At 38.4% G+C, this 24,989-nt stretch overlaps 2 long non-coding RNA genes across 11 annotated transcripts in view; one reads left to right on the forward strand and one right to left on the reverse strand.

The window, feature by feature from the left end:
* Window positions 1–11,870, reverse strand: part of LOC134475798 (uncharacterized) — a 44,896-nt gene extending 33,026 nt beyond the window's left edge. For both annotated transcript variants that reach the window (XR_010047063.1, XR_010047061.1), the window contains exons 1-3: window positions 11,751–11,870; window positions 10,055–10,118; window positions 9,386–9,428 (exon numbers count right to left, since the gene is read on the reverse strand). This is a non-coding gene — a long non-coding RNA (uncharacterized LOC134475798). The remainder of the gene's footprint in view (window positions 1–9,385; window positions 9,429–10,054; window positions 10,119–11,750) is intronic.
* Window positions 11,865–24,989, forward strand: part of LOC134475788 (uncharacterized) — a 51,365-nt gene continuing 38,240 nt past the window's right edge. For 8 of the 9 annotated variants that reach the window (XR_010047045.1, XR_010047041.1, XR_010047043.1 and 5 more), the window contains exon 1: window positions 11,952–12,213. This is a non-coding gene — a long non-coding RNA (uncharacterized LOC134475788). Of the gene's footprint in view, window positions 12,214–24,989 lie in introns of all 9 variants that reach the window. The other variant, XR_010047039.1, reaches the window with a different exon arrangement.

Genomic DNA, 24,989 nt, shown 5'->3' on the forward strand with positions numbered 1-24,989 from the left:
ACAGATGAACACTATTCAGAGTTCCTTTATATTTCTCTGATGGAAGCAGTTACATCTATCAAGGTAAGCAGGTCGCAGGAGCTGCCATTACCACAGACTCTCAGATTCTATGGGAACCAACCCTGGAGCCAGAAACATTGGCCCAACGGACTGAACTCATTGCCCTCACTGAGACCTCAAGTTGTCAAAGTATGTATTTGTTACTGCCCATGTTCATGGGGCCATTTATCAAGAATGGTGCTTGTTGACTCCTGGGGCCAAAAGATTAAAAATGCTCCCCAAATTTTGGACTTGCTGGCTGCCATCTGATGCCAAGGAGAGTGGCCATTATCGGCTGTAGAGCCCATTGGGCAGGAGATGACCTTGTTATACAAAAAATAATTTGGCAGATGCCACCACCCAAAACACATCCACAAAATCAGTGGGGATCGAGATAGCCCTAACATTACTGCTGATCCCACCTACTTTGTCAGAGCCTATTTGCACTTAACTCTGGCTTACATCTGCCAGACTTACATATGGCAGCTCAACTTCTGAGCAATCTTGGGGGCTAATATCAAAGCTTGCCCAGTTTGTGAGCCTCAGATGCCCTCAGTGCCAATTGGTGAACCCAAAACAACTGCAACAAATAGAAACCACTATGTGAGACTATGCCTAAAAAAAATTGAAAAATAGACTTTACAAAAATTTAAAAAGACTGGACTTCAAAAAAAATAAGTACTTATTAGTAATGGTAGATATTTTTACTAGATGGGTTAAAGCATTGTCTACTAAGTCTGAGTCAGCCTTGATAGCAATTTCCCCAATTTGGCCTCCCTTTATCCATGGGGTCTGACAATGTCCCGGCTTTTATAGCCCAGATAACTCAAATTAAAATTAACCTCAGCTTTGCAGATCAATTGGAAACTCCATTGTGCTTACCGGCCTCAAAGTTCAAGATAATAATTACTAATGGCCTTAAAAACTGGAGAGAACTGGGTGAATCTCTTTCCTTTTGCTCTTTTGCATGTGTGATGTACCCACTCTGTTGCAGGTATTTCCCCTTTTGAGGCTTTGTAGGGGGACCTCTTCCTCTTATCCTTAAGGTTTCTTTTTTAAAAAATTAGCTGATTTAGCTAATCAATATCTTACTAAGTTCGCCCCCCCACCAGACTTTTCAGCCAGTTCTGACTTCCATCCACTGGTTATTTCAACGAGGACAAACACCCTGCTGTAGAGCCCGAGACACCACCAGTCCTTATCAAGTGACATCACCATGAATCTCTTGAGCCACAATGGTAGCCAAAAAGCCTGCCTAGATTCATCATTCCCGCTTCAAAAAGGTCCCAGGTTCCAAAGGGGATCAACCTACGGATAAGTGGACTGTCATTCCAAGGACTCTTTAAAGCTTAAGATTGCCAAATGTAACTGATAATCTTGTGTTCTCCCTTATATAAACCCCAAAGAGGCCTCTGTTTGACTTTTTTTAAAAAAAATGTTACTTGTATGACGGAACAGAGTAAATTTAAATGTTGGTTTTTTTTCTCCTTTTGGTTAACAGCTTTAATAATAACAGCTGCAAGACCTTTGTTAATCCGCCTATTAGTCCTTGTATTGTAAACAAGTTGATAAACTATGTCAAAGATCTGAAAAGCTTATGATTTTAAAGACACACACAAGGTTATAAACAGATACCTATGAGTCAATGATTTGACTCACAGACCAAAATCAGTGGGGAATGTTGTACACTAGCAAAAAGAGCTTTTTGTTATATTTGTATTATACCAAAATACCTGTAACATGGCTGTACTGTGTATGTGTTTTCTTTCCTGCTCTGGGTGACCTAATTGATATGTTAATCAATGCTCTCCTCTGTAAAGAACTGTAAAATCTTACCTAATTGATGTGTTAACCATTGTTGCCCTCTACAAATAACAGATGTGGTACTAAAATAAGCTAACAGAGGTTGTTAATTACTGCTAGACTACTCTATCCTCTCCTAAGGAAAACAAAGGTCTTCCTCATTAACAGTTTTCCTGACCCACCCCCATGACCCCCTTACTTTGTAAATTGTGATATGTACTTAAAGATGGCAAGTATAGAGGGGCACCACACACAGCTTTTGCAATCTCCAACTGCACTGTATCGCTGGGCCCAGGATAAAATAAATCAGCGCTGCTTTTTAAAATGTTTTTGCCTCATTTTTTGAACTCGAGTTTGGGGATTACAAGAGATAGCAAGTGAAGAAAGAAAACAAATCCATGAGGCTATAGAGGAAATCATATCAGAACTAATCTGTCAGTTAAAAAAGAAATGACAACTGTAATAAAGAAATTGCTCAGCATAGCTAGAGAAGACATAGATTAAAAAAAAATACAGGCACACAGGAAAATGATTGAAACCTTGAATGAACAGTATAGGAAAGAAATAGAATGCATGAAATAGATTCAAAGAGGTATCTAGGAAATTAAAATTCCATTGAAACCTGGCAAAGCTGCTTGACTGAAACTGAAAATAGACCATCAGATCCTGAAATCAGGATGGCGGCTAGCAATCACAAAAGGAAAGAACTCTTAAAAATAACAAGGTGCCATGAAATAACAATCCAACAGCTCCAAGGTGATGCAAACAATATAAACTGATAGGTGTACATTTACGGGACCAAAACACATTTAGATTAAAGAGACTCTCCAATCTTCCATTTATATGCACAGGAAAATACTTTGGTAATAAGTTGTGGGCTTTAAAACCTTTATTGTAAACTTATAAAGCAATAGGTAATGATGTTGCTCAGGTTTTTAACTATGGCTTTTGGAACTTTGACAAACAGTGATTACTCTGCCAGCTAGTTAACTCTCTTAGAGCACTGCCAATCTTAAAGCAGAGGACAGTTCCCCAGCATCTCTTTGGTGAATCCCCAAGGAAGCCAATGGCCAGTGGAACGTTGACCAGACAGCTGAATTCCTTTCTGGAATCTAATCTTTGGTTGTATGGGCCAAAACAAACTGAGAACAACTGAGGGGTCATGGCCAGGACTCCCCAAAGGTCCACAATAGAAACTGGTTCCAGACCACAGAAAAATCTCCACTTATCTATCATATTTATCTCTCTTCTAGTAAACCAGAAACTCTCCCTAAGCTTTTCAGTTGATTTTAAAATCACTTAGACTATTCCATCCTTCAGAGATTAAGCTGAGGCAGCTTGCAACAAGTCTTTACATTGCACAGCAACTCGTTGTCGAATGATTTGCAATTGTGCCTTACATATGTTAATTAAGAGTAAATAGTCACCTTTTTCTTTTCCGTGTGCATGAAATACTAATGTACTCTTATTAACATATAAAATGTGATCGCTAGATGATAATTTATGAATTTAACCTGTGAGCTTCAAAGATATAAAAATTTAAATTGAGGTAGTCCTGTTCTGCTGTTAGGAAAGACTGCCTAGGTGATTAGATGGGTAACACAAGAGTCCTGGAGGCTTCTTTGCCCTAGGGCCCAGGGTGAAATTCTCCAAGTCTTTTGTTGCCTTTATCTATCTCCTGAGATAATCCCCTTCACAGCTCAACCAGAGAACTGTTTTTCACTTATGCCTTCTCCTAATGAACACAAACAATGGTTTATTACAAAGTTATGCTTCCTTTTTTAAGCATTCCTGTCACGATTAGGACCAATTGTAACTTAAGCTTATAAGTGTCTTATGGAAACAAAGTTCACAAGCTACCTGGGAAGATTAAATTGCCAGCGGCAGTTAGAGGATGGACAGGCTGGTTGAATTTTGTCTTGTGTTCTCTCCAAAAGGCATGGACCTGCCCCAGAGTGGAGTCAGCCCAAAGGACACCTTGAGAACATTATCAAATTGAAATAAGAAAGGGATGCCTAATTATTCCTTTTTGCATAGATAGGTAGCTCAGTGTCAAAGTCTCATGCTCTAGCAGATGTTCAATCCTTACAAGTTGCTTTTACAATGTAGACTTGGGTAATTCATTATCAAAGTCTCTTACCCCTTTGAAATGTATTCTTAAGCCCAGTAAGATGTTCAACTCTTACATGTTGGAAAAGAGCTGTTGATGTTTCTCTGCACACATGTATGGCCTACCTACTCCCTAGAGCCAAAACGAAATACAGAAGGAAGTATTACTTAGGATGCTATTTTACAACTAGAGGCATACTGCAAAAAAGAGAAAGTGGTCAGAATTATGTTCAAACTTTATTTACATTAAGAGATAATTATTTATGTTCAAGGCATAATTATAATCCATATGAGACTCTCCTCATTCACACCATTCATAGATCTCTTTCTCTCAATGAGTTAAAACAAATCAAGCTAGAACTAGGAAAATTTTCAGATGATCCTGATAAGTACATCAATATCTTTAGAGGATTTATTCATACCTATAAGCTAGGTTGGAAAGATGTAATTGAAAGAGTTTTGGCCCAGACAGGACACTGTAGCCAGTGAAGCCTTAGAGGCGGAACCAAGGAGCTCCTATCTCCCCCACCCCTAGGAATTTACCTGTGACTCCATCTTCCCCGCCCCTAGGAATTTACCAATGCGCTACCCGTGCATCCCTAATGCCCCTTTAGGTTCCACCCCAAACCGAGGCTACTTATATAACCCCCATGACACGAGTACGCCAGAGAGAAAGCCGGACTGGGGGGGGGGGCGGGTGTGTTCTCTCCTTGTTCTCAGAATAAAGGCCTCTTTTGTTTTATACTTCTCATCTTTTGGATATAATCTTATCAGTAATGTTAATCTTAAATTGAGCATTGACTTCTAGTGAGAGACATGCAGCATTACAACCTGCTTATTACATTTGGGGATGAATATACATTGTTAATTTTAGAAAGTCAGAAGACAGACAGCCAGGAGAACTACCAGTTCCCACTGGATCCCAAGAAGTCCCTATCCGAGAGCCCTACTGGCCTAGCAACCAGATAAGAGACTGGAATTGGAAACATTTCCAGACATATGTTCTTGAAGTCTAAGCAGAAGAACTAAACCATTCAATTATATTAATTTATCAGCTCTTCAACAAGAAAAAAAGAAACACCTCTCTGACTTCTTAGGTCATTTATGAGAGGCACTGATAAAATATATTTCTGTAGATCCTGATTTGATAGAGGGACAAATTATTCTTAAAGATAAGTTTATTGTCCAGCCAGCCTCAGATATAAGAAAAAGTTAGAAAAGATAGGCTTTGCTCCACATAGTTCACTTGATAGTTTAGTAAAAATCACCTCCTTAGTATTCTATAATTGGCACTGGGAGAAAGTTAAAGAGAGAAAACAAAGACCAAAAGGTAGCTGTACTTGATGCAGCCTTAAAAGAAACACATCTTAAGTCTGATTCTCGGGGTTCCAAGAAGAGCTCAATGACTAAATTCAGCTTCTACTATTGTGGAAATCCGGGCCACCTTAAGAGGGACTGCCTTAAGAGGTCCTCTATGCCATGCCATGACTGTAAAGGATGCCACTGAAAGCCAAACTGACCCCAGAGCTCCGATTCCTTTCCCCAGGGTGTCCAGCAAGACTAAAGGGCTTTGGGGCATGCTGCCTCCTGCCTCTCGCCAGACTGTGATCTCTACCCATCATTTCCATGGTGGGGCCCTGAGTAACCATGATAAGAGGTAAAAGCCCAGCCTCTTTCTGGACATTGACACGCGTCTCTTTGTCCTTCTCCAATTTTGGCCTTCCTTCCAGGTACTGTATTTCAATAAAAACAGTCACCAAAAAATATCGTGCTTAAACTGTAACTGGAATAACTTTCTCTTCACACATTCCTTTGAATTATGGCTAAAACCCCAGCTCCTTTCCTGGAGAGGTTTTATCCTGTCTAAACACTGCAATAATATATTCAAGTTGCCAACTAATCAAAATGATACTGAAGCTAGTTTTTACAAACACAGTACATATTGCTGTTCATGTACAAAAACTTAAGACAGTTTTTCATTGGTCAAAACAATGTATTAATCTGGTTCTTCATAGGTTATCCAAATTTTAAGATAATTACAACTAAAGCTAGAGGGACTTATGACAAAATTTCAGACGCCATCAATAAAGGGACCTAATAGCAAGTGGGTTACAATTGTTATTCTTTAAAAACAGTTTTTAAACTTACCAGTCAGGTCTAATGCTTTGACTATACATGACTTTGTGTATATACTTTGATTATACATGCTTTGATTAAAATTTGTTCTTGCCTAGAGAATGCCAAACTCTAAGTAATCATACAGATAAAACCAGTAATAAATATGCTAGATTCCTTTTACTGGGATCCACCAGCTCTTGCCTAAAGAAGTTATACAACATATATCGAGGCCTTAACTATCTATACTCAACAGGCCTTAAATGACAACCATAGCTGGTCTCTCTCTCCTAAATAAAAAAAAATTAAAGGAGATAGGCCATCTTCCAAAATCAGGTAGCATTAGACATTCTAACAATAGCACAGGAGATACTTGTAAAGTATAAAAACTGAATGTGGTATGTACATTCATGATCCTCCTGATAATATCTCCATAGCTGTTCAAGATATGTCATGTCATGACATGTCAGACTCTAAAATACCCTGGACCTTATCTTTATCCTCATTATGGGAGGCCATTACTACCTCCTCGTGGTGGAAATCTTTGTTAGCTGTACTTGTAATTATCCTGTTGATTCTATTATTTGGCCCATGCATACCTTGTTTCTTTGGCTTTGTCCCCTCCAGACTTAAAAGCTACATGCCTACTCAAGATGAAAATGCCTGGTGTCTGTCAAGGGCCTTTAGATAGACCCTCTGTAAAATAATTCTGTTGATCAGCAAATATGGCTCTCTTCAGCCTGAAGAAGCCAGATTGGTCATTATCCATTTCTCTCTCATGGCAGTTTGGGGTACTTCTTCAGAGGGAGGAATGTTATAGGCAGCTGAGTTAGATACAATATTGTAGGCAGTCAGACAGGGCTGGCTCTTGAAGGAACCAGTGCAGAAGACCAGATATCTTGCAACTATGGGGAAAAACAAGCACCTCCCACTGCAGGCCAGCTCTCAAGACGAAAGACAAAACAAATGCACTCCCTAAGTATTAACATCAAGGATTGATATTCTAAGTAGGTATCAATTACCTTAAGAAGGCCAATAGGAGCCACTAACCCCACACCTTACAGGCAAAGTACCTGTTCTGTATTCATGCCCACTTGCTATGTGATTTGCTTCCCCATTTGCTTCCAATTTAATCAATTTTATTTCAGCAATTACACTAGTAATCTCATTGGTTAGCCATATTTTTGTCCCACCTCATATTCACCTGCCTTGTGAGTTCCCATTTTTCTCCAACTTGGACCTGCCTCACCTCTGGTTTTACTAAAAATACCAGGAGAAGGTGAAATCCTTGGCAATCCACTCAGAATCCTTTCTGTCTCTCTCTTGGAAGAAGCGTTCTTTCTCTCAGTAAATATACTCTATTCTCAAGAAAACAAAAAAACTGATAGGTGTCAATGAAAAAAAGCAGGAGTCAATGCAAATGACATAAAAAAAATTTGCAGAAATAATAGCGAAAATTTCCCAAGCATAGAAACAGAATCTGGCATACAGATAAGTAAGGCATATACAAAGCCAAATGGCTATAACCAAAATAAGTCTTCACCCAGACATATAATAATCAAGATTCCAGAAATTAAGCATACATAAAGAATATTAAAAGCTGTTAGAGAAAAGAAACAGATTGTATATAAAGGAAACCCCATTAGAATCAGCCAACTTCTCAACACAAACCCTCAAGTCAAGAACTTGGAGTATAGTATTTCAAGCCCTGAAAGAAAACAACTTCCAACCCAGATAAATGTATCCTGAAAAACTATCTTCCAAAATTACTTCCATGACAAAGAACAACTGAAGAAATTCATGCTTGCCAAACCAACCCTATAAAGAGTACTGAAAGGTATTCTAGATAGGGATAAAAATGATCACATTTCCAAGAACTATAACAGAATGAAACCACCAGGCAGAGCAGGCAATTAAAGTGGGAAAGCAGGGAACCAATAACAGGAAAATAATATGACATAGATAAGCCAATACGTATCTCTCATACCTATCAATATAAATGGCCTCAATTCACCAATCAAAAGAAACAGATTGGTAGAATGGATCAAGAAACAAGATCTAACAATATGCTGTATAAAAAGAAACACAATTAACTCAAAAAGAAACTCATACACTGAAAGTCAAAGGATGGAAAACAATACTCCAGGCAACAGAAACTCAGAAAGAAGCAGGGGTAGCTTATTCAGTTTGCAGTCAATTAAATTTCAAACAAAAAGCAATCAAAAGAGATAAAGAAGGTCACTACAGATGGGAGAGGGGGAAATATTCAAGAAAAAGAAATAACCAATAATATATATGCAACAAATATGGGAGCATCCAACTATATAAAACAAATACTAATAGGCATGAAAAACAAATACGCAACAACTCAGTTGTAATGGGGGATCCTAATACCCCATTGTCACAAAGAGATAGATCAACCAGACAAAAAGTCAACAAAGAAATAATAGAACTGAATCAAACATGTGAACATGGACTTAACAGACATTTAGTGTTTCACCCAACATTAGAATGTACATTCTTTTCAGCTGCACATAGGATGGTCTCTAAAATAGACCACATACTATCCCATAGAACATGCTTAAGTGAATGAAAAAAAACTGAAATTATCCCATGCATATTATCTGACCACAGTGCATTGAAATTAGAAATTAATAGCAAAAGAAACCATAAAAACTCTGTAAACATATGGAAATTAAATAACACCCACCTGAACAACCAGTGGATCACAAATGATATTAAAGAAATTAAACAGTATCTACAATCAAATGAAAATGCAAATACAACCTACTGGAACTTGTGGGACACAATGAAAGCAGTCTTTAGAGGGAACTTCCTAGCATTGAATTCTAACATCAGGAAAACTGCATGAGTACAAATAAAGAACCTAATTCTGTACCTCAAGCTTCTAGAAAAAGAAGAAAAAGTTAAATCCAAAGTTGATAGAAGGGAGGAAATTATAAAGATCAGAACAGAAATTTACACAGTTGAGAGTAAGGAAACAATACAAAGAATTAATGAATTGAAAAGTTGGTTCTTTGAAAGAATAAATGAATAGATAAAACTCCTAGCCAACCTTCTCAAGAAAAGGAAAGAAAAACTTAAATTCATTCAATGAGGAATAAAATCACAACAGATCCTATGAGATCTGTTGTGATGATTTATAAAATCGATACCTATTTCAAAAGTCTTTACTCATATAGGATAGAAAACACAGAAGAAATAGATTCTTAGAAACCAAAGCTAAATCAAGAAGATATAAAAATTTTGAAAAACCCAATATTAGTTATTGAAATTGAAAACACAATTAAAAACTTACCAACAAAGAAAAGCCTAGGTCTTGATGGATTCATGGCAGAACTCTACAAGAAATTTAGAAACAATTGAATACCAATACTCCTCAAGTATTACTGATACTAAAACCAGAGAAAGACACAACCAAAAAAGAGATCTAAATGACAAACTCACTAATGAACATAGATGTGCTTTCATTGTTTGATCAGTTTTCCATGCTTATATCTTGAAATCCGAGCAACTACTTTGACAATCTTCTATTATTTTGTTTTGAAGTTCTGTATCATCTTTTTATTGTTTTTTGATTTTTAAATAAATACATACATGCATACATAAAATAAACTATCACCAACACACACATCTACTGTGTTATGGGAGACGTACAACTGGTCCTGCTTCAGTGGGAAGGGACATTGCTTTCTCTAAAATAAGCATCAGTAAGTGTATAAAGGAGATGGATTTGAGGAGTCCGGTATCAGTTTGCTAGAGCTGTCATTACAAAGTATCACTGAATGGATGCTTTAAACAATATAAATTTACTGTCTCCATTCTGAAAGCTAGAAGTCCAAACCTGCCCACAGAGCTGGCTCTTTCTGAGGGTGACAAGGGAAGTGACATATAGTTACTTTCTCATTGTTGGGGCAAGATATGTGGCACCCACAAGTTAGAGGAGGAAAATTTTATTTTAACTCACGGTTTATAGAGGTTTTAGTCTACAGTTGGCTGGCTTCGCAGCAGGGCAGCATAGCAGAGGAGCACTGCGGAGGAGAAACAGTCCATTGCATGCAGGTAGCAGCAAAATTTCATCCTTCTTTCTCTTCTTATTCTATCCAGCCTACGAGACTATTAGTTGGTGTCACCCACAACCAAGATGAGTACCCACTCCTCAGTAAGACCATCATCTACACCAGAACTATGCCAAACCAATCTATGGACTAATCCAGTATCACACATCCACTTAGGAGCATAGGAGGCTTTGGGGGAGACATCTAGATAGAACAGGAAGGATCTATTCCAGGACTTTCTCTCACTTTCTAGGAGCCTCAAATGCTTCTTGGTTCACGGGTGGTCACCACTTCCCTGTGTCTCTTCACATGTTGCTTTCACTGTGCTCATATGTATCTTTCTCTGTGCCCCTATTTCCCCTTTTCATAAGAAAACTATTTGTGTTGGATTAGAGACCCACGCAACTCCAATATGACCTAGTCTTAATTAGTAGCCTCTGCAATGATCCTATTTCCAAATAAGTTCATATACTGAGTTACTGGACATTGGGACTTCAGCATACAAATTTGGGGTGAAGGGAGTGACACAAATCAACCCCTCCTGGAGCCCCTGGTTTCTAGCCAGCACCAAGAGGATTCTAGTCACCCCATGGGGTGGTATGGCTTTGCAATGATAAGGAGGGAAATTAGATATTTCAGGGAAAGGAAATGGGACGGGAGTTGGGGTGGGATTTAGGGTGGCTGAAGAGAAGAGAGACCAGGAAGTGAAGAAGGATTAAATAGAAAGGCAGAGGTGCATTGGCTGGTGCCTCCTGGCAACCACTCCTTTCCCTCTATGCCTTGAGCCCTGACAGGCTGGGAGAAGTGTGCTAACTCATGAAGAGCCTGCAAAGCAACAGCAGGAAAAAGAAAAGGGAAGTAGATAATTCCCAGTTCTAAGAAGTTGCACCAGACAGACCGGCTGCTCCTAATTGCTGAAGCCAACAGAAAATTCCCTGTAGTTTGCTTCTTAATATCATATTTGGATTACTTAATCTTTTAAATTAAAGACATTTGAAAATACTAATGAAATACTAAAAAGCTAACTGCGCTTTAATACTCTTTTACTACAGTAAAATTACTATTATGAGAAAAAACTAGTAAGTCCATTTTAATTAGACTTTTTAGGAGTCCAGATGTATAAAATAGTATAATGACAAACATAGCTGATTTACCCAAAAAAGGGGATAATATTTAACGTTAGTGCTTCTTTAGTTTGTGTTGAACTTGCACATTGTTTTCTTCAAAGCCCAAAGAGATTTCCTGTAGGTTAATCTTACGTTAATATAGGTAATAATAAAATCAAATTTTGTAGATCTTGAGAAAGGGCAAGCATTTTGACCATGAGATATTAGCAGAATGGTAATCCACACTACAGAGTGTTTGCGCTCCTTAAATTGTGCTTTTTATTTCTTTGCTATATTTGTACAAGAGGAGGAAAGACTCTGAGAGCCAAGTTAAGTCTCTTAGAGATTTAGATCTTGGTTTCCACCAGGAAATGAAGATACTAGTATTAATCTAACTGTACAACAAGAGAAGACTATCATTCTACAATAGGTTAGATTAAAAATATGCATTTAGAAAAAGAACCAAGAGGTACCAGCAAACATAAATGACATGACTTACGCTCAGCTCTCTCCAACATTGTCTCATCTGCTTTTGGGTCCCAGCCTGTCTGACTGTGGGATGCCTCTTTCCACGTCATCCTTTCATTATCTTGAGCCTTCTATGAAGACTGCACAAGATGTTCACTGGTCTAGGGTGAAATTTTTTCTAGTCAAGCTATAATCTTGTATCTAGATGTCCCCACAAAGCCTCATGCAGTCACAGTCGGGGCCTTTTCAGAGGTGGCTGGATCTTTAATGTGTGGCGCTGGGTTTGATTAGGATCAAGGGCACTAGGTTTAAAGATGTGAGCGCTACCTATTCTAGGTAGCCTGAATAAGATACAAGGGAAAGAAAAGGCCGTGGTTGTCCCTTGTGGCTTTGCTACCTTCTGCCTGCCATGAGCTGTTTCTCCTCTGCGTGCTTACCTACCCTGCTGCTCTACCTTGGAGCCAGTAAATTTTGGACTGAAACTTCTACAAACCGTGAGTTAAATAAACCTTTCCTCCCTTAATTTGTGAATGTTGGGTATTTTGTCTCAGCAACAAAAAAAATAAGCAAGACACAGGCAGAGTACAGTTTATATAAATAGTTTCTTTTTTCAACATATATTTGATCTAGTGTTGTCCTTTATTAAACTCTTTATTTTTCATAACTCATATCCAATTATTACAAAAACTACTTGGTATTACTCTTAAGAGACCTTAATCGTCTGCCTCAAAAGAATTAAAATGATTAATTCTGGACATTTTCTGTGATTTTCATTTGATTTTGGTAAGTCCCAAATTTCCTTGATAGGGAAATTGAGTTATTTAGGATAAAAGTCACTTTTCCACTGCAGAAGTATGGTATACAAGAATCTCTGAAACATTGACTCTCTCATCTCAGGAGCTTATATCCAGAAAAGTGTTTTTTCTGTTGAAAATAAAAATTATGGTCCTCTGCCTGCTTTGAGTTTGGTTACCTCCAAGAATTCTTCTCCAATAGGTGAATTAAGGCAAAGCTGGATTTTGTAACCATGTTAAAAATCACCTCAAATTCTCGTTACGACAGTTCTTACTTGAACATAAAGTTCATTTTCCTTGATGCAACCTCTATATAAAAAATTTTTTTTTCTGTAGAGAGGCTGTGGTTTCAAAATTGTTCAAATGGTTCAATATCCTGTTTCAGTTCCTGTATCCAATGTCAGAGTAGAACAAACCTTTAATGTCATAAGTAATCTCTAGATTGATGAAATAGTAGATAAAATGCTATCGGAAAGTGGTAAACTTTGGTTTTCACATTACATTTTCATTTATTTGGAAGCAAAAACAAAGAAGCACTTCTAAATAAATTGCAGCTGCACAAGCTAAGCTAAAACATGATATGTAACACAGATCATCAAAGATAAGATTTGTACACAGGCACGGTTTTATTCAAAAGTGCCCAGTGTTTCCTCTGCAACTACCCAATGTTCCAAAAGTTAAGTGCCTCACTATGTGTACAATTAGATGGTGAACATTTGTGCAAAACAAGAGTTTATTCTTCACTTGGAACTTTGACAGGTATCAATATGTTCAAGAGTTCCACAGAGATCTTGCTATCAAGGATAAAAGAAAGAATCTACAGCAGAACCCTGAACCCTCCGAAATGAGAATAGAAAGTCCTCTCAGTATTCTTTCACCAACAGGAGCCAGGCTCCTTGAATACAGGGCAGATTCCAGGTCTGAGAGACGGAAGGCATAAAATGAACTTCGAACGTTATAACTTCACCAAGAAGGGAAATAATCAAATATTAGAAATAACTTGAATAGTTGCCTACTGGTTAAAGATGAGCCAAATTGAACACCAAAAATAATTTGAGCAAGGTGTGAGATATATGATGTAGAACTCATTTGATCACTATCTGTATCTCTATATCTATATCTGTGTCTGTATCTGTATCTATCTCCACATGTGTGTATTTAAATAGATCTTTATCTGTATCTGTATCTGTATCTGTGTCTATCTATCTATCTCCACGTGTATGTATTTAAATAGTCACCTTTGGAGACTGCTAGCACATTAACTCATTAATATGAAATACTAAGTAAAAGAAAAGCAAGTATTTATTCTTAAACTGTTACCCCTTCATAAACTTTAATTAAAATATCCATTTTAAAGACATAGCTACTTATTGCTAAAGCTAGAAGGTGGAAGGCAAATGGGGAATATTATATTGAATTAATTAGTTGAGCAACAGTTAAACCTAAGATGAATCTTCACATCACCAACAGACACAGCCAGGCATTGTGTACATAGGAAATTCACAGCGTCCCATGGACAATTTTATAGGACAAATGCACTGCATGGGAACTGTTGTAGATTAAAAGAAATTTTAAGAACTCTGTCAACAAAAGGCCTTGGTCAGTTCTCATTGGATCCTAATTCAAACTCACTATAAAAAAGATACGTGTAAGACATTCAGGAAATTTGAACACTGAAAGGGTATTAGATGATATTAAGCCTAACATATTAAGGAAATTAAAAATATGGTTTAATATACTTATGTTTAGGGAGAATAACATTGTTGTTATATTAAACAGAAAGGACTCCTCAGCTATGCTGCCTCAGCTGAAACACATAGTGGCGTGTTAATGGAAGAAATGGTACCATGTCAGAACTTTGCTTAAAATAATCAAATGAGCTGGGAAGAGGAAGAGGGTGATGTCAGTTGTTGCACAAGGTGGGGATTTATTACACCATTATTACATTCTCTTTCATGTGTGTTTGAATATTTCCATAATAAAAAAATTTTTGAAAAATCAAAACATCAACCCAGTCACTCGTTCACTCATTCAACAAACTTAAGTGAGCACTGCGGCCAGCATTGATGCCTCCAGTGATACACAAAGGCAACAGGTTCTTTTCTCTTAACATAGCTCACATTAATGTTTGGCAAATGAGAAAAATATTGCTAATAGGATAATTAGAAATAGGGATAAAAATGAAGCAGCAGAAGGATGCAGATCAAGTAGGTCATTATGATTGGAGAATGACTTATGTGGGTTGGGAAACATTTTATCAGAGAGACAACCTTTCAACTCCATCAGTCAATTCAAGTGAGGCAGGCTCAATGGCCAGGCTCTCTCTCTCCAAAAGTACCTAAAGCTGGGGAAAAGCAATATATGCCTAGGAATTTTGCCCACATTTAGTTTTTTTCCCATTGTTGCAATATAATTAATTTGTTTTCCAGGAAAGATGTACACAGACCAGCAGGGAATTTACTTAAATTTCAAAAAATCTAGGGATCACAACTTGTTCATTTCAATTATTGTCTAAAAAATGGGGGGAAACAATTCACTTATTAAGGCAGGTTCAAGCCAATAAATGAATATTTAAGCAAGGGTCTCAAAATTAAGGTACATTTTCTAAATTAAAGGGAAAAGATAATATATTTTCATTTAGATCACAGACTTAGTATTTTGTAAATTGTATAGCTATTTTTATAGGGAAAAATACCTATTCCTTCCATAGTTAGATACAGTGAGACTCTTTACTAGAATAGTGGTATTTTTCTTTCATTTCAGTAAAAACAGCCAACCTAGGCTATTCTAGTTCCACTAGACCTGCCTCATGTAGGTCCACCAGTTCAGAGGTAACTGAGGTAGGACAGAAAAAATAAAGACAGACAGCAAGAAAGCAAAGAAAACTGCACTTTTAAAATTGTACTTTAAAAGAAAAACTCCAGCTTCAGGACATAAAGTTACTCAAGTTTACAGTGGTTTTTGCTTGGTTTGGTTTGGGTTTGGGTTTGGTTTTTGGTTTTTGGTTTTCTGTTTTTCCTTTCCAGGAAACTTCTAAGAAAAATTTCCAAGGGTATCAAAGATACAATAATCTTGTAAATGAGGGGCCCATGTTTTTTACCAGTACATAAACCATCACCTTTTATCTGTAGAAATGCCTATCACCTTTCACCATAAATTGAACTTGGGCTTTCTGTAGATTCCCACTTCCACAGATTCCAGACTTATCCTCAAGGAAGCACACTGATAAGTGGGCAGCATTTCTCAGCTCACTGCACACATAGATGCTCTGTATGCCATACAGATAGTACCCCACACATCTTAGATCACTCTTCTTAAAGACTCCCAAGGCCACATAAATACACCCAGCTCCAGGCCATCACGCACCTGTCTTTTGAGGGCTCATACCTTATTCTATCTAAATGTGTACTTTTAAAATTCTGCCTAATAAGCCTGTTTATGCCTGTCACTGGTAAGTCTGTGCTGGAAGCCAGAAGGTAGACATCAAAAGCAAAGGCAAATACTGGAGCTCTTCCAAAGAAACAGAAGGGACTTCCTTCCCTTTTCTCATCTTTATCCCATTCGGGCTTCAAGACTATAAGTTGGTACTACCCACACTCAAGATGTGTCTTCACTCTTCAGTAAATCCATTCAGTCATGCCCAGACCTTCGCTAAGTCAGTCAGCTGAGCATTTCTTACTCAAACAGACACAACAGTTAAGTATCACTCTGTGTTTGTCTTTTCATGACACTTAATGAAGACTGAACTCTTGTCAGCAGGCAGAAAAATCTTGCCTGGGATTGACTCACAAACTAAGGAATTGGGAGTTACTGGGAAGGTTAGCCTTTCTGAGGATGCTCTGAGACTGGTCCCTTGGCACAGGAATCCAGGGTGGTCCCTGAAGACTAATCCATATCATGATCTCTGCAGGGCTAACACCAGGAAGGTCCAGTGATTCTATTGGTCTCAATGCCATTCTGGCTTTGGTGAGATTATTAGTGTACAAAGTCAGTGTCTTTGGGACAAGATGGGGGGAAATAGGCCTTTGGCTTAACCCACACTAAACCACTGTGGCACCTCTAGAGAAGAGAAGGGGTGGAGAGTTTCGTAATTAGATTTCTCGTTCAATCAGGTACTTTCTCCTCCAGACCCTAAAACATAATTATTTAATCTGAAAATATACAAACAAATGGGACACGAGTGGTAAACAAAGGATTCTCTTTTACAAATGCATTTTTAAACAAATATACAGTATCTTGAGTGTGGCTGAAGGAACTTGGAACACTGTTGTAAATTAGTGGTTTGGTGAAGGATATCTCTAACTCATGCTGTTTTCAAGTTTGTTTTAGGGCAGATCAAATCTTTTAGAGTTAACACTATACTCAATTCTGCATACTGACTTTCTAAAATTCCTTTTCTCTCTCTCTCTCTCTCTCTCTCTCTCTCTCTCTCTCTCTCTGTCTGTCTGTTTCTGTCTCTCTGTCTTTCTTTCTCTCACTCTCCAAAGCCTATTTCTGACCTCAGTGTCTTTCTAATTACATCCTGCCTTTACTGTCTGTATCTGAACTCAGTTATTTTTGTTTGCCATCAAGTAAGATGTACTCCAAATTCCTGATTCCCAGCAATTAAGTGGACACATCTGTGTCTGTGTGTGGCCCTCTATCAGTGTGGGAGACACCTCTGCTACTGTAAGGCTAAATTTTTCCACCTGTGTTCAGTTTTGTAGCCTCTTTTGTACACTCAGGAGCTTTCTTTCAGATATTAGCATCTATGTCAGTGCGTTTAACATATCTTTCTGTTAATGTTTCCCATCAGCATTAAACATGCTCTCTGACTTCCCCCTCTTTAAAAAAGCAATTGCAACCACTGTTCCACTCTGCATATCATCCCTTCTCTTTCTCTTCCTACCCAGACCTCTTAAAGGCTTTCTCTATACCTTGTCTTCTAGTTCCATTTAGTTTTCAATCCTTTTGATGAGAATCCAGGCATCTGCCTTCACCCACTGCCTCCACAGCTGCTCAGCACTGCAGCTTATGAAGACTTTTCTCCTTACAGCAATAGACGGCACTCACCTTTTTTCTCATCTGACTTCTTGGCAGCATTTGTCATGGTTGAGTGATCTTCCCTTTCAAAACTCACCCCTCACTGGCCTAGCACGATGCAGCTTTCTCCTGATTTCTCCTCTCTCTTCTCTGTGCTTAATGTATCTTGCACCTTGATTCAAATGAATTGTAAAAATCATGACATTTGTGAAGATTGGAAACTGAACAATTACTCTTTATGTGATTATAATAATTATAATAATTGCTTAAACAGCTATTTTGAGAAATTGTTAGGGTGTAATAATGATATTATGGCTATGTTTTTAAGAAACATGAAATTATATACAATTGCTTATACAATGCTAATTTAACTAGTCAGAAAAGAGAAACCTCACCAGCTCCACGTCTTCAGTTGACACTCAAGAGAAGCTATACCTGGGGAAGACGAATATTCTAATTCCAAAATAAAGATTTGATCTGCTCTAAAACACACTTTAAAACAAAAGTCAAAAATATCAAGCCAATAGTCATGGCACAAATCTTTGATCCCAGCACTAAGGGAGACTGAGGCAGGAGGAGAGCAAGGTAGATTCCAGCTTGGGCAACTTAGCAACTTACCAAGTATCAAATAAAACAAAAAAAAGGGGGGGGGGGCTGAGGATGTAGCTCAGTGAAAATGACCTACATTCAATCCCCACAAAATAATTTTTTAAATAAAAAATTAAATTAAATTAAGCCATAAATTTGGGGATGTGGATCAGGCATAGTGTGCTTGCCTAGCATGTGTCAGGCCCTGAGTTTGATCCCCTACACTGTTCAAAACAATGAAGCCACAAATTACCTGTCTCTAGAACAAAATTGCGACATCCCACAACTCTTGCATTCCGCATGTGCCTAAAACCAGCACCTCATGGGTGACCCCAATGTCTGCTTCCTGCTGGAGCAGTAGCCAGGCTTCTTCCTCTCTTGGCTGTAGAGCTCAAGTGCCTGGATTGCTCAGCACTCTGAATCAAATTCCAAAGCACAAATTGTCAAGGTCCCTGCCATCCCTGATAAATGAGATGGCCATTGCCATTTTGGAGCATTATGCTCCAGGGCTTTCTTCTCAATACAGTCTTTCACTTTTGCTATTTTGAGGCTGCAAAGGGTGGAGACCTGCTGCTTCTTTTGATACCTTCAGGCCATCTTTTCTATTTGCTTGTTCCTTCTCAGCAATCAGCATCTCCTCTGCTCTATCTTTGCAGTCCACAACTTTACTGGAGCTTCCTTTCTGGCCAAACACAAATGTTTTAAATCATTCTGCTGGCCATTTTGCTCTTGAGTCTCAACATAGATGTAGCCAAAAGCCTCCAACAGCAGCCATGCCATTGTCTCAACACTAGACTGCCTTGAAATTTCTTCTGCAAGATTAATTAGTCCACCACCCTTAACCTTAGTCTCAGGCAAAGTCTTTGGACACAAGCAAAATGCTGACAAACTTTCTACCAAGCTATAACACACATTGTCTGGAGTCCAAGGCCCAGTGCAGTTCTTCTTCCCAGCAAAAACTTTTCAAGCCCTGTCTTTATCAGCAGCATTTCTATCAGCCTTATGGTCTTCTAAGCTCTGATCAGACTCTTCCATTCATGCCCCAAAGAGCTGGCAGAACTCTGCAGGCACAAGTATCCAGTCTATGTTCTATGATTGTGCTTTCTTCCACTCAGGAATACACTCACCAGGAAGATATTTCTGTTTTGATCTCTAATTGGAAAGCCAAATTATCATTTCACATTTGTGATCTTGTATTAATATGAATGAGAATCTCCATAGTGTACGAAAGATGTTTCTGTTTGTTGACAACCACTTTGCTAAATGGACATCCATCAACTATACTCTCATGCCCATATCACAAAGGGAAGGAAACTAGTGGTACTTTGCAAAGGATGACGCACAAACAATTGCTACCAAAAAGGAATGGAAATCTTTAAACTCATCCCTAAATGTGCTTAGGAGTCACTGTTCACGTTTACTTTTTTCAAATATTTTTAAACTCATATTTTTAAAATCTTCAACACACTTAGGTAAACAGGAAATAAGAAAAGACAATGTAGTATAGATAAAGAAAGAAAAGAGAGGCTGTAATCCTAAAATCTGGTAGCAGTGGATCAAGGTGGTCTAAGGACATGTTCACTACTGACCGTTGTAACTGCACTAAAACATTTTTCTCTGTGCAGAATGAAATTGTGGAGGAAACATCAGTCCCCAGATTTCTCATATATTGGAGATAACCTCATTGTCAGCTAATGCTTCTCAGTATGTTCTGGGAAAACAGAGTTTTCTTGACTTAATATAATTTAAAACACAAATGTGACTCAGGGAACATATTATCAAATTATTTTTGTTATCAAAATTAAAATATTGACGCAGGTCTGGAGCTCATCTCTGCTCTACATTACATTCATAATAAAATCTTTCTATCAATTTATAATTATCTTTTTAATACAGCATTTGCTTTGGGAAATAATCTATGTCTTTTTTAAAAAGCCTAAATAAACTAGTTCTCCTTTTTCTACATTTCTAACTAACCCCTCCCAGAGGACAAATAGAATTTTACTGAAAATGGAATCCAAAGTCACAACAAGATAATAAGCCAAGATTTTCATTACAAGCTCAGAAGTCCCACCAAAAGTCATTATCTTCAATTTATAACCATTACATCATTTCCCCTGCTGCTGACCATAAACTCACAGGGCAAGAATTATGATTTTCAAGTAGGGAATATGAAATGGGTGGGGGAGAACTTTGCAAGTAATTGTAATGCAGATCAATAACATGTGTGAATGTTAAAAAGCCACTACAATGCATATATTTTATACATACAATGAAATATATATGTGATGAGTTCACTATATAGCAAAAGGGCTGTAGGTAAGGAAAGGGGTTGAAAAGAGAGCCTTGAGTATTCAGGGTGTTCCAATTATGCAAAAATATGCAAAGAAGAAATGAAGCTGGTCCCACGGAGACCTCAATGTCCAACATCTCTAAAAACTTCACTCAACAGCTGCTCCTACTCCCAAGGGAGGAAAGAAAGAAGAAGAAATTTTGAAACTACAGTTAGACAATAGATTCACCAGCTTTGGAAGACAGTGTAGCACAGTAGCAAGAGCACAGTTTACAGAATCACACCCAACCTTGAACCCCAGCTCTGCCTCTAACGAACAATTGCTATATCTTTTGGCTCCTGGGAATATAATCGTTCGCCTGACTCCCCTGCTCATCCCTACCTGTGGCAGCAATCTCATCACCTTGCCCAGGCTCCTTGCCCAGCCTATAAACATGCTCAAGCTCCTCTTATCTTTTCATTAAAAAAAGAAAGAAAGAAAAAAGAAAAGAAAACAAACAACCTTGTCACTTAGCAAGACACTGTCTCAAAATAAAAAGTTTTAACAGGGTTGAGGATGTAGCTCAGTGCAAAGGCCCTAAATTCAACTCCCAAGAACACATAAACAAACGAAGGAAAATTTAAAAAGGTTTCTGATTCCACAGTGGTGGTGAACCCTAATAACAGCCTCTTAAAGGCCTTGAGTTGCACAAAAGTTTGAATGAAAATCTAACTTCCTCTGATTTCTTGGGGGACCTAGAAATCCTTACTGCAAAAGAACCTAGTTCTCTCCACAATTAAGAGTATTGAGTTAATATGTCTCGTCTCTAGGAGTGATTGCGTTGGACCTCAAAAAACAAATGACAAAAGGGGAAATGGGTCCTCCTTTTAAAAGTGAGAAGTAAATAAGGCCTCACCCAGTAGGTGTCATTGGACCTGAACTGGAGGAGGCGTGTGGCTTCCAGGGTCCTGCGGGCGTGGACTTGGTCCCTTCCAGCCCACCTGCCATGAAAGAAGGAAAACGCTGTGGGAAATATTGGGGAGAACTCAGCCAATCTCCCAAGGGATCCACTCTCTTTTATTAAGGGATTGTAGATGCAAACAACAAAAAGGAATCTATTTGGTTTAAATTTTTTAAAAACATAGTTGTTGATAGGATTTGAAGTTTTTGTGAGAGTCAGAGAGGCAGGATTTGGAGGCAGCCCCTCTAGGAACCACGCCCCAAATCACACTGCAGAGCCCAACCCTGATGCCACCTCCTGGCTGCAGACAATGAAGTTTGTGTCCCCAAGACAACTGACCTTGGACAAGGATCACTACCTGAGGAATCTGTGGCATTACTGACTCTGAGCATGGGGTACAGTCTCCCCAAAATCATATCAGCATGGACTTCTTCATTTCTTTTCTTTTTTTGTGGTGTTGGGGTTTGAAGCCAGGGCCTTGTGCTTGCTAGGCAAGCGGTCTACCAGAATGCTCCAAGGTGCTGGCAGCCAACAGACTGAACTGAGTTCAGTCTTCAGCCACACACTAAGAGGCGGAGTTTTCCAGCGAGTCAATGACAGTGGATGGACAGAGGCTGAGACCAGTCTGAAGCTGCACTACTAATCATTAAAAAATTCTGCCAAGACCAGTGATCTTACACATAAGATTGATCAATGGGACTTGGATACTTTTAACTCACACACAATTTCATTTTGGATGCATCTCAGTTGTTTATCCATGGATCGCACAAAAGTTCAGAAATAAAATTTATCATTCATTTTGATCTGGAAGCAGATGCTTCTAAAAAGAAAAACGAATTGCTTATAGCAGAAAATCTTAGGAAACACTGACTTCCATAACGAAAGGAATGCTGTATTCTCTGGCAATAGGCAAAAAGAACAAATTTGACCAATATCAATCAACATAGCAAGTGCTAAAAACTATTCTTAGTGACAAAAACAAGTTGTCCAACAATACACAAATTAAAGCATGTTTACATCTACTTTTAAACCACACAAAAAATATAGTGTTAGGATGATGAACGTTTGAAAGATATTTTCTTGGCGAAACTTCAGGCAGGCTCCTGTACATTCTCTTAGACTTACTGCCAGATCTCCTGGTAAAATCCAAAGTTACCAAAAACCTCTGCTAAGTTAGTTTAGCAAGAACTTCCATTCTCCTCCATACCTGATAGGCTTCAATGTCTGATCAAGTTCCTAGTTCTTGCCTGTCCTGCAGGTGACATCCGATCTGTCTTTAGCCAGACTTAGGTTAAGTTGATTTAACTCCCCTGGACCCTCATGTTTCCTCTTAGGTTTCCTCTATCCACTGACCCTCCACCCTGCTCCTTAGCTCCTTAAATTCCCACTTATACTGGCTGCATTGAAAGCAGTGCCCAGTATCTACACTCACACACAACACACACACTAAAATCTCACTGCTGTAACCCTATGCTTGTCACAATAATCCGGAATAAAGTCTTCCCTACCATGCTTTAACAGCTATCAGTAAACATTAACAACATGTAGATGTGTGATAAAACTACCCTCCAAAAAGTATGACCTAGAAGAATCTACATCTACTTCATGACAGTAGATATGTCTGCAGATGGAAGGAGGTGAATAAAACTCAGGAAAGGTGCAACTTTATTCAGTAAAATATTAATATTTACTCCTTATGGCTAGGGTTACATATGTAAAATTTTCTCCAAATAAGAGAAGATGAAAGAAAGAAGAAGGGAAGGAAACATAAAGAGGAAAAGTACTCTTACAAAATGTGAGTCTCTTGACCTTGGACTTCCCAGCCTCCAGAACTATAAGAGATAAACCTCTTTTCTTTATAAATTATCCAGTCTCAGGCATTCTGTGGTAGCAGCACAAAATGCCCTAAGACATTCATGAAAGGGGCGCCCTCATGACCCAATCCTCTCTTAAAGGCCCTTTAACAAATTTTCTTGATATAAAAAAGAATGTATCTAACTTTTCTTCACTTAAAAATGCAATTAACATTAATTTTTATTAAGGAAACTCTTCTTTAGGGCCAAGGATATAGCTCAGCAGCATGACACCTGCCTGACAAGCACAAGGTTCTGAGTTCAACTAGGAAATCGAAAACCATCTGATCTAAGTTTCTTTAGCATATTTTGTCTTTTTTATGTCTTGAACTTTATCAAATGCATTGCATTATTGAAATATTCATGAGATTTTCTGTTTAATTCTACTGAAGTGATCTACATTTGTAGATTTTCTAGATTTTAGGATATTTTTGCATTTAGAGAAACTCATCATATTTTAATATATTGTCCGGTTTAATATTAAGATTTTCACATTTATGTTAATAAGTGAAAACGAGTCTGTAATTTTCTTAGCTTTTCTTACTCAATTTTGGAAGCAAGTCTAGCTTTCCCAAAAAGAGTTGGGGCTTTCAAACAACTAGCATTGAGAAGTATTATCTCTCCTCTACAAGTTTGGTGGAATTCACTTAAAAACTTTCTGAGCTTAGCACCTTTAGGAAACAGGGGATGGCCACTCCGATGATTGCCCCTTTAATATCTAATGATTACTGTCCTGTCAAGTTAAATCTTGTGACAATACTAATATTTTATAGTTTTCCCTCAAATTCACTTTCATAGATGTCAAATTTATTAGCATATAGTTGTTTAAAATAGTTTTGACTATATGGGTAGTGTGTTTGCCAAAGAAGCTAGGAAATTCCATTTTTATTCTGGGAAATCCTGTGTCCAGGTAAGATATCTAGACTTAGTGGTTTGAACTTCAGAAATAATCAGGAATGTATACAAGTGGACAATTCTCAATCACTTCCATTGCTGTTTTGATTAACACCACACACCAGGAGATTGGTTCAGGTCATTAGGAGTTTGGGGTCACAGGGATGGACTCCAGGCTTCAGAGTACATTGTGCCAAGGATTGGAATCGCCACTGCTATTTTTTACCAAATAATTAGGCCACTAGGAAGCCTTCTTTTATCTCTTCTACCCCAGAGCTGTTTTGTCTGAAGTCTTCTCCTTCTCCTGGGCCACAGGAATGCAGAGAGAGAGAAGGGAATTCAGAGGTGGATGTCTGCCTTCTCCAGGCTCCCTGTAGTTGCCCCTCTCCTACTAGACCGCATTCCTTCCCATGAGTATCTCACTCAAAATTTTCTCCATATTATTTTTTACAGCTTCTTATACTTCCCTCTCCTTCTGTGGTCATTCCAGGGATAGGTGTAGAGGTGGCCAGCAGCCCAAGAATCAGAAACAGTTTCTTTAATTTTAATTTTGAGGGCCCAAAGGGAAAGAAGCAAGCATTTACTGTCACTCTGGAGGGAAAGTGCATGGTGATATTTCCCTTCCTGAAAGAGAAGAAATGTCAGCCAATGGCTGAAAAGGGTGTGAGCTGAGATGCATTCAGGACAAGACTGGGTCTGGGGCACCTGTTAGGCTGAGCCCTGGAGCTCAGGATTATCGGAATCCTCTATTAGTTGCGGGGGGGCTAGAATGGAGGATTTCTGTTCCTCCCTTCCTGCTGTCACCTCTGGAAACTGAGAGATAGCCCTGAAGAAGACCTATGTCCAGTCTGACTTACGGCAGTAACCTATCAGTGCAGAGAGTGG

Source organism: Cavia porcellus, unplaced genomic scaffold, assembly GCF_034190915.1.
Source record: "Cavia porcellus strain 051 isolate PalLab524CR breed Dunkin Hartley unplaced genomic scaffold, mCavPor4.1 scaffold_1, whole genome shotgun sequence".
Classification (NCBI taxonomy): domain Eukaryota; kingdom Metazoa; phylum Chordata; class Mammalia; order Rodentia; family Caviidae; genus Cavia; species Cavia porcellus.